Genomic DNA, 8,625 nt, shown 5'->3' with positions numbered 1-8,625 from the left:
TTCCAACTTTCCCCAGAGGTGCACCACCCCTGCTCAGCCACAGGCCCCGCTCCAACTCGATCCATTCCCCCAAGGCCCCACCCCATCCCACCTCTTCCTGCCCAGTTCCGCCTCCTCCCCCGAGCGTACCCCATCAACCCACCTTCCCCTCCTTCCCAGCACGCCTGCACACTGTGGAACAGCTGATCCATGGTGGGCGGGAGGCACTGGGAGGGAGGGAAGGAGCTCATCAGTGGGGCTGCTAGCGAGCAGGAGGTGCTGCTGGGGAGAGAGGGGAGCTTGGCTGCCGGTGGGTGTTAAGCACACGCTAAATTATATAACGGAGGGTCTGCAGAAAGGTGATCAGGAACTTCTGTTCTCCCTGATGTTTGCTTCTTTTGCAACAGCATCACACTGTTGACTCATATTTAGCTTGTGGTCAACTATTTCTGGTTGAAATCGCATCTTGTATCGCACAATGTGCAATTTGCCTGGGGAAGGGGAACGCACTGCCACAGGAAGCCATTGAGGCCAAGAACTTAGCAAGACTCGAAACACGACTAGAGGAGGTGTCACCGTGTGGGTAGAGTGCAGGACGGGAACTCAGGCAGAGGCAGCATGTAACTCTTGATAGTTGGGGACCACAATGTAAAGGTTGTGGGAGGTTAACAATCAAAACAAAGTTTCCTTTTCCAGGCCCCTCTAAAGCACTGGATCTACTTGTACTGGGAACTGGGTTCTCACAGTGCAATGTCCATTACCGGCATGAATGCATCTAAAGAAGATGCCACCAAGGAATCAATCACCATATAGTGATCTTATGTCAGCTTAAGCAGCTGCCAGCTGTATTTTTTAAAGGCACCTACAGTGCTTATTTAGGCCCATAGCTGTAGATCAGCGGTTCTCAATTGTGGCCCACACAGCTGTGTGTTAAAGGTGGGCTTGGGGTCCCAGCTGCCACCTGACTCCTCACAGCAGGGTTGGGGGCAGGGCTGTGGGCTCCCACCCAGCCCCGCACAGCGGCAGGGGCAGGGTCTGGGGGTCTCTGTGCAGCAGGGTCCAGGCTTGGGGGTCCCTGCCACCCACACTGCACCCCAGCCCTCTGCTCCTGGTGCCACTCTGTGGAGTGGTCTCTGGGCAGAGGGAGCTGGGCATAGGGGTTTGGGGGAGGGTGGGTTAGGTGGGGGGCAATGTGGTTCTCAACCTGCAGCCCAGGTAACACTTTGTGTCTGCATATGCGACCCACAATGATAAACAGGTTGAGAACCATGGTTGTAGATTATTGAAAGACAAAGCATTGCTCTGGCTACTTCATTGTGCCTGACAGCTAAGATGAATTAATCATGTACAGGGTAATCATGGCATACAGGGGAAGGGATAGCTCAGTGGTTTGAGCATTGGCTTGCTAAACCCGGGGTTATAAGTTCAATCCTTGAGGGGACCCCTTAGGGATATAGGGCAAAATCATCAGTACTTGGTCCTGCTAGTGAAGGTCGGGGGCTGGACTTGATGAACTTTTGAGGTCCCTTCCAGTTCTATGGTATAGGTATATTTTTTCACACCCACTCCAAGCCAGCACCACCTTGTCCCCACTTCCCTCACAGCTACTCCCCCACTCACTTCTCCCATCACCTCCTGCTGCAGATTCAATGCAGTCCTGTGCATGCTTCAGAGTCAGACACCTACTGCCGAACAGTAGTCACTGTGGCTGTGGGCACGGAAGAGACGGGATTCAGCGGGCTTCCCACACCCTGTCTGGTGGAGCTGTGCTGCCATCCCCATCTCTTTTTCCTGCTACGAGCGTGTCAAAGCTGAATCCCCACTCTGTCACTCTGAGTGCAGAAGGTGGGGCCCACAAGGATTCTAAAACTTAATACTTGCCACTCTAGGCTTGTATTAAACTCCCACGGTTACAGCTTCTCTCTGACCTTGGCTTGGTAAACGCTGCCACCACCCAAATGCAAAAAAACCCCTTTGAAGCCAGGAAGGAGCACTTGGAAATTCCTCCCTGTGGGGTACTGTCAGGACTGAGATCCCCACTTTGAACTTTAGGGTACAAATGTAGGGGCCTGCATGAAAAACTTCTAAGCTTAACTACCAGCTTAGCTCTGGTTCAGCTGCCACCATCAATGGATTCCCTCCCTGGGAAGCCTTGAAAAACCCTCACCAAATCCCTGGTGAAAACAAATCCAAAACCCCTTGGATCTTAAAACAAGGAGAAATTAACCATTCCCCTCCTTCCTCCCACCAACTCCTGGTGAATCAAGATCCAAAACCCCTTTGGATCTAAAACAAGGAAAAATCAATCAGGTTCTTAAAAAGAAGGTTTTTAATTAAAGAAAAAGGTAAAAATCATCTCTGTAAAATCAGTATGGAAATTAACCTTACAGGGTAATCAAACTTAAAGAGCTCAGAGGACTCCCCTCTAGTCTCAGGTTCAAAGTACAGCAAACAAAGATAAACACTCTAGTAAAAGGTACATTTACAAGTTGAGAAAAACAAAGGAAAACTAACACGCCTTGCCTGGCTATTTACTTACAAGTTTGAAATAGGAGAGGCTTGTTTAGAAAGATGTCGAGAACCTGGATTGATGTCTGGTCCCTCTCATTCCCGGAGAACGAACACACTCCCAAACAAAGAACACAAACAAAAGCCTTCCCCCCCCAAGATTTGAAAGTATCTTGTCCCCTTATTGGTCCTTTAGTCAGATGCCAGCCAGGTTACCTGAGCTTCTTAACCCTTTACAGGGAAAAGGATTTTGGAGTCTCTGGCCAGGAGGGATTTATAGTACTGTACACAGGACAGCTATTACCCTTCCCTTTATAGTTATGACAGGTACCCTCAAGCCCTTTCAACCCCCTCCAGGGAAGAGCTGAGAAAGAAAGCAAAGGAAATTAGCTGTGGCTCCCAGCTAATCAAACAACATGCACAAACTTCTTAGGACACCAAAAATCCAATCCTGTTCTTTAAAAAGGCAAATTTTATTAAAAATAAAAAGGAAAAAGATACATCTGGAACTTAAACTTTTTGTTAGATCTTAAAAGAAACAATTACAAAAATTAAGCACCCAAAACAGCTTTCTTCGGGGCTCAGCTTAAAAGTTACAAGCAAACAAAAGCACCTGGGGCTAGCAAAGAGAAGACCCAAAAGTCAAAATAAAAAAATAAACCTGATCACATCTAGCTAAACATTCCTAATTTACTTACATATTTGGGGGGTTTCAATAAGTAATTCTAGATACGATCTGATAAATTTTCATACGTGGTTCAAGCCTTACACAGCATTCCTGCTTATAGCATTGCTGCTCCACGTCCCCTTCTTCAGAGAAGAACAGACAAAGGGAAAGTTTCTTTCCCATTTTAAAAAGTTCTAGTCTTTCCATTGGCTCTTTGGGTCAGGTGCCCTTTACCTGGGGAACTTTGTTAACCCTTTACAGGTAAAGCAAGCAGAAAACAGCCACCAAGAGGGACTTTATAGCTAACTGGCTAGCTGGGTGTTCATAAAAGGGAGCTACCCCCCTTTCATTTATTAAAGGGCGCCTCCTACCGGGGCTCAGCGGAAGTGCAAAGTGCCGGTGCCTTTCCCAGGCATGTATCCCTCAGCCAGCTCAGTCTGACTCCCACCCTGCCCAGCCTCTTCCAGCTGAGGCCACACCACTGCTGGCTAGTCTCAGCCCCTGACCCGTGGCTCCGGCCAGGGCGGGAGGCGATGAGTGCTTGGTCAGGGCCATGGGGTGGGGGATGAGAGCTAGCTCTTGCCTCTGCTGGGACCGCGGCAGAGCTCTTGGCCCTGGCCGGATCCCCTCCCTCATTCCGCCCTTATCACCTGTGGCCCCACCCCATTCTGCATCTTCCCTCATAGCCCCACTCCTCGCTCACTACTTCCCCCCACTCCATGTTGCCAACTTTCTAATGGCTGAAAACTGAACACCCTTGTCCACCCTGCCCCACCTCTTCCCCTGAGGCCCTGCCCCTCACTCACTCCTCACCCCCACCTCGCTGACTTCCAGTTCTCCCTGGACTCACCTGCTGCCTCCAGAACCAGGCTGGGAGGAGCTGATGCGGAGCCTGCCCAATCAGGGCACAGCGGGACACAGCGGGGGTAAGTCCCCAGAACGAGGGGCATGGCTGGGGAGGGGTCGGTCGGCACTTACCTCTTGAAGCCTGGTCCGCAAGCCAGCCAGTGCTCGCTTTCAGGCATTAGCAGCTGAGCAGAGAACAGCTCCTCCATGTGGTTCCAGCTGCAACTGCTGCTCTTCCTTACTGCAGCCAACCGGACTTTCAGCATCAGGTCAGCTGTGCTGCCTGAACGCTGCCCGATTTCCTTTTCAAATGGATGTTCCAGTCAAAAACTGGACACCTGGCAACCCTCACCCCAGGCACCCCGAGACCAGAAAAGCTCTGTGCCCCTGATGCGGCTCTGGGGCCGCAGCAGGGAGCAAGAGCTCCTCCAGCCCTGGGACCATGGCTGGGGGAAGATTTTTCCAGGGCCCCAAATCTGCCACTCTGCCCCCTCCCCCTGGCAGCGTGAGGTTTGGTGAGGCTTAGCCTTTCCCAGCCTCCATTACATGCAGCCCATGATTTGTAGCCACATTTACCCGCTGGTGCAAAGTGCAGCAGTGAGGGAAGCTGGATGCAATCATAGAATATCAGGGTTGGAAGGGACCTCAGGAGGTCATCTAGTCCAACCCCCTGCTCAAAGCAGGATCAATCACCAACTAAATCATCCCAGCCAGGGCTTTGCCAAGCCAGGCCTTAAAAACCTCTAGGGAAGGAGATTCCACCACCTCCCTAGGTAACCCATTCCAGTGCTTCACCACCCTCCTAGTGAAATTTTTTTTCCTAATATCCAACCTAAACCTTCCCCACTGCAACTTGAGACCATTACTCCTTGTTTTGTCATCTGCTACCACTGAGAACAGTCTAGCTCCATCCTCTTTGGAACCCCCTTTCAGGTAGTTAAATGCAGCTATCAAATCCCCCCTCATTCTTCTCTTCTGCAGACTAAATAATCCCAGTTCCCTCAGCCTATCCTCATAAGTCATGTGCTCCAGACCCCTAATCATTTTTGTTGCCCTCTGCTGGACTCTCCAACTTTTGCACATCCTTCTTGTAGTGTGGGGACCAAAACTGGACACAGTACTCCAGACAAGGCCTCACCAATGTTGAATAGAGGGGAATGATCACGTCCCTCGATCTGCTGGCAATGCCCCTACTTATACAGCCCAAAATGCCGTTAAACTTCTTGGCAACAAGAGCACACTGTTGACTCATATCCATCTTCTTGTCCACTGTGACCCCTAGGTCCTTTTCTGCAGAACTGCTGCCCAGTCATTCGGTACCTAGTCTGTAGCAGTGCATGGGATTCTTCTGTCCTAAGTGCAGGACTCTGCACTTGTCCTTGTTGAACCTCATCATATTTCTTTTGGCCAAATCCTCTAATTTGTCTAGGTCCTTCTGTATCCTATTCTTACCCTCCAGCATATCTACCACTCCTCCCAGTTTAGTATCAGCTGCAAACTTGCTGAGGGTGCAATCCACGCCATCCTCTAGATCATTAATGAAGATATTGAACAAAACCGGCCCCAGGACCGACCCTGGGGGGACTCCGCTTGAGGAGCCCCAAGGAGGCTGAACAGCCGTTCCCTCTGCAATTCACATGGGTGCAACATGGCTGTTGTGATTATTAGAGAGCTGGGAGTGGCAGGTGCTTGGGGATTGTACTGAGGAGGACAGGAGGAGAGGGTGGAAAAAGGGGGAGACAGAGAGGGGAGAGAAGGGAGTCTGTAGAGACTGAGTGTCTGGAGATCTCATGCCCCTGGCTGGGTGGGTGGCACGCTGCCCACACAAGCTGGTCAAGCTTTCCTGAGAAATGACTGGGCCTTTTACTGGTTACAAGGAATCAGAAAATAAGTAACAATAAGAATGAGTGGAGCCAGTGGGGAGGGGTGTGTGGGCTGTGGGAGTTTACAATTGCTGGATCCATGTCTCATAGCCATGCTAATATGTCCGTACTGCACTATGCAGACCTACTGCCTTGGGTCTGTGGCTTGACCTGTATCCAAACTGTGACACGACAGGGCTTGGATGGGACTTGGTCTCTGACACATCCCCCAACGGGGTACTAGGACCCAGGTCCTGAGTCCTTGCTGATGTGATTTGTGTGTGGACAGACTGTGGGCTTCGGATCAAACCTGAGTCAGAATCAAGGCTCAGTGTAGACATAACCTGAGAGTCTCCCAGCACACAAAGGCTCACCCGGGCTGTGGGCCAACCTGCTCCATGGTGGGCACTGAGAGGTACTTCTCCTCCCACTCATGCCAGCCCTGACCCGGCCTGGTGACACAATGGGAGACCAATGTTTGGGGAGGGCACGTGGCCAGTGATTTCCCCAGGAAATATGCACATTAAAAACTGGTAGGAAAGTTTCAACTTCATCCTGGTATTGGGGCTCACTTTGGATAATAGACTTGATTGGTTGTGGTAGTTACACATAACTTCCATAAGCAGTACAAATAATTTCTTTACTTTCCTGATTTTCCTTTCCTTTTTTATTTGTTGCAATTAACGTATTAAGTTTTGCTTGTATTTGGTTAAATATCTTAGTGAAGTTTTGCATAATATACTGTTTGGGTTTTTTTAATAGCTAGCCCTCAATGCCATGAATTATGGGTTTAGACAGGAGTGCCACCAGCTCTTCTGCCGCCCTAGGCATGTACCCCTCAGCCAGCTCAGCCTGACTCCCACCCTGCCCAGCCTCTTCCGGCTGAAGCCACACCACTGCTGGCTAGTCCAGCCCCTGACCTGTGGCTCCGGCCGGGGCGGGAGGCGATGAGAGCTTGGTCAGGGCCATGGGGTGGGGGATGAGAGCTAGCTCTTGCCTCTGCTGGGACCGCGGCAGAGCTCTTGGCCCTGGCCGGATCCCCTCCCTCATTCCACCCTTATCACCTGTGGCCCCACCTTTACCCTGCACCCCCCCAGCTCCCTGAGCCCCTGGCCCAGCACGCCCCTCACACCTCCTCAGCACCCCCTCACACATCGATTGTCTGAGGTGCCTGGGAGCGGGGGGGCAATGACAGCGGGATTTGTCAGTGCTGGCTGCCACGCCCCCTGCCAGTGGGAATGCCCAGAAACTACCTCCCTGCAATCTGGGGAGAGGAGGGGGCGCAGTCCAGTTTTGGGGGAAAGGGGCAGTTGTGGGGCAAGTCTGGGTGCGATGGGGAAGCTGGCATTGACTCCGTGTGGGGGACGTAGGAGAAGCAGGGTGTTAAGGCGGGGGTTGGTGTGGCAGGGGGAGGGAGGGGAGAGTCTGGGTTGAAGGTGGGGGTTGGCTCAGTGTGTGTGTGTGTGTGTGTGTGTGTGTGTGTGTGTGTGTGTGTGTGTAGAAGGGGGTAGTAGAAGAGAGGGAGGTGACAGCCCTAGGGTGAAAGTGTGTAGGGAGTGGGCAGTAGCAGGGAGATTGAGGAGAGCCTTTGTTAGGGGGTTAGTTGTATGGGATGGGGACAGTAGGAGGGATGGGAGGAGAGTCCAGGTGTGAAGATTGGGGTAGGAACTTGAGGCTGGATTGTGGTAGCCTTTGTGGTAAAGTGTGTGTGTTTCAGTGGCCCTTTCTCCCTGCAAAAGATGAGCACTAGCAATTTTCCTCCCCACACCCCGCCCCAAAGTTTTGTAAACCTTATTGTACCAAAGTAGAAAATGCAACTTTCAAAAAATGTATTTAGGAAACATAACTTTGGATGGAGGAGGTGGTGGTGGGGAGATGCAGGTATGACACCGCTGACTGCTGCATCCGGGCTTAATATGGCTCATAACTGTGCTAATTAAGCACTTCTGTTCAGGGCCCTAAGCAGGCCCCGAGTGTTTAAAGAAAAAAGACAAAACTAACAAACAACCCCACTCCCACACAAACCAAATTCAGTGGTGTTCTGAGTACATTGATGTTAGCCCAGTTTGTTCTCTATGGGCTGAGTGGAGGTCTCGGTTTGGCTTCAAATATCTTTTGGGTTTGAATAAATGTTTTCATTCCCATCCCGGCAATACCACATTTACGATGGCATCAATGATGCTGTCACGCTAGGACCATATCTGGAAGGGGTTCATCACAACCACATGGGTTTGTGCAATATGTTTGGTGCCGGACCTACAAAAAATTAATCCGGCCCTGTCTATCAGTACAGCACCCAACCCGGTGTCAGATGCATCGGTGCACAATTCAAAAATCTTATCAAAGTCAGGGCTGGCCAGCACAGGCTCTGCAGACAAGGGTGCCTTTACCTTATCAAAACCCTTCTGGCACTCCTCTGACCAAATCACCTGAGTAGGTTGGTGCTTTTTAGATAAGTCTGTGATTGGGGATACAATGTTGCTGAACTCCCCCCCAAACCTCCTGTGGAGGAAAACAAAGTCCTCACTCTGAGTTTGAAGCAACAGGCCAGAGGCAGCTTTATTTCCAGCAATTGCAATAAGCATGGGAGAGTACACACGGGCAGGTCTCCGTTAGATAAACAATTAGGGCAAGCATTTATACCTTTTGTTACAGACAATAATGATCAACAGCCGCATCTTGTTTATACATATTCCTTCTGATATCTTACTTTTCTCAGCAGTTCCTGCTACAGTCTGTGTTCCATTCTTATCTAACACAAGA

Source organism: Trachemys scripta, unplaced genomic scaffold (assembly GCF_013100865.1).
Source record: "Trachemys scripta elegans isolate TJP31775 unplaced genomic scaffold, CAS_Tse_1.0 scaffold_26, whole genome shotgun sequence".
Classification (NCBI taxonomy): domain Eukaryota; kingdom Metazoa; phylum Chordata; order Testudines; family Emydidae; genus Trachemys; species Trachemys scripta.
The sequence above is the reverse complement of the archived record's forward strand: the minus strand, read 5'-3'. Positions refer to the sequence as shown.